The sequence below is a fragment of the Lissotriton helveticus genome, chromosome 10 (assembly GCF_964261635.1).
Source record: "Lissotriton helveticus chromosome 10, aLisHel1.1, whole genome shotgun sequence".
NCBI classification, from domain to species: Eukaryota; Metazoa; Chordata; class Amphibia; order Caudata; family Salamandridae; genus Lissotriton; species Lissotriton helveticus.
The window spans coordinates 335,753,759-335,755,484 of NC_136071.1; positions in this window are offsets into that span (position 1 = coordinate 335,753,759).

Genomic DNA, 1,726 nt, shown 5'->3' on the forward strand with positions numbered 1-1,726 from the left:
CGGCTCTAGTTTTTGGAAGGTATGGTCCTGAATTATAGTCACCCACTTCATACTAGGGAAGCAATAGGTTCAGACTCCTGTTTGCGTGACCATTCGTCCCTGCTTTAGGAAAAGGCACCTATTCACTGTGGTAATGAACTGTAGGTGGTCTGGACAGGGGCACAGAGTTCAAGGGGGCTCAAAGAAATAAGCTCCCCAAGCAGTAATGAGGAGATCAGAGCACCCCTGGAATAATCCCCTGTGGTGATTTGCAACCATCAGTTGGGGAGAAGTGTCCTGTTCCTTCCACAATCGTGAAGGAAATTATCTTTCTTCATGGGTCTGGGAGAAATAAAATCCTACTCCAATGAGGTATTTTTTAAACCCAGACTCTGAACATTAGTTATGGAGGAGGTGAGAGAGATAGGAGCGTGGGGTGAGAGTTCAAGCCATGGCAATATACTGGATTGTTTTATCAAGTAGTCCCTGTCACTGCCAGATGCCTACAGATGTGGCTGTGAATAAGACGGTTAAGGTTGGCATTGTGGCTGTGAATATAGAGTTCAAGGTTATCATTAGTCCCGGAAATCTAGGTAGCCTTCTGCTATTGCTGTAATGCTAATCTGGAATAATGCGAAATATTCTATTCAGAACTGTTATATGGTGTTTTTACATAGGCAATTTTACTAACTTCCAGATTACTTTATGTCATGCGTGAAACCTTCTGCGAGTCCAAGCATTTAATAAATATTTTTTAAGATAACAGCAATTGACATGCTTGGATGCTTTAGACCAGGCTTATCCAATGACTAGCTCATGAGCTACTGGTAGCTCTCCAGCTACTAAGTAGCTCTCTTATGTGCAGCTCAGCCAACTAAATTAGAAGCTATTGCCTGGCTGAAGTAACATACTTATACCAAAATTGTAAATCATTTATTCAAGATGACTCTACGTATTTTTTCCGTACTCTTAAGCTTATGTCTGAGAGAAAAATGTTGAATTGCCAAAATATATTTAAACCTTACATTTCAGTGATAAATCACGTGGAGCTGGGGAGGCTTATTACTCTTACTATAACCTAGGTGTAGGGAGCTTTACAACAACTATGGCTGTTATGTTTTACCCATCAGTAGGAATTCCAAATAGATGCATTCTTCTTTGCGTTCCTGCTGGCAACCCTGCCTTGGGCACTGGAGTGGTCACCGCTGTCAGTGTTGCATTGGGTGACCACTACTGTAATCTTGTCTGATGTGGTCACTCTACAACACTAATCATATTAGCAGCTCGGGAGGATTTCCATAGAACTTAAGTTGCTCTTATTACACCAAAGGTCGCAGACCCGTTTTAGACCATACTTACACAGATAAAAGCGAAGGTACATGCTCCTGAATGCAATATGCTGTAATAAAAAAAGCCATGACTGGCACATGACATGGAGCTACTTGGCAGCAGCGGGTGCTCTTAACTTTCCTAAACAGTAAACAAATATGTTACTGGTAAAACTATTTTACTCAAACCTGATAATTATTTAGTTATTCAAACTCTGTTCGACAAATTCCATAACTAAATCTAAGGGGTTGTAAGGAGTGTAAAGGAGTTGACAATTGGACAGATTTCAAATCTGTGATTTCGCCAATTCTTATAACTCTTTAAATAAAATAAGTCTTTAGCTTTTTCTTGTTGTGGTTGGTTGCTTTTTGTGCCTGTGGTCATTCCATACGTATTAATATGTAGCACACTAAAGATG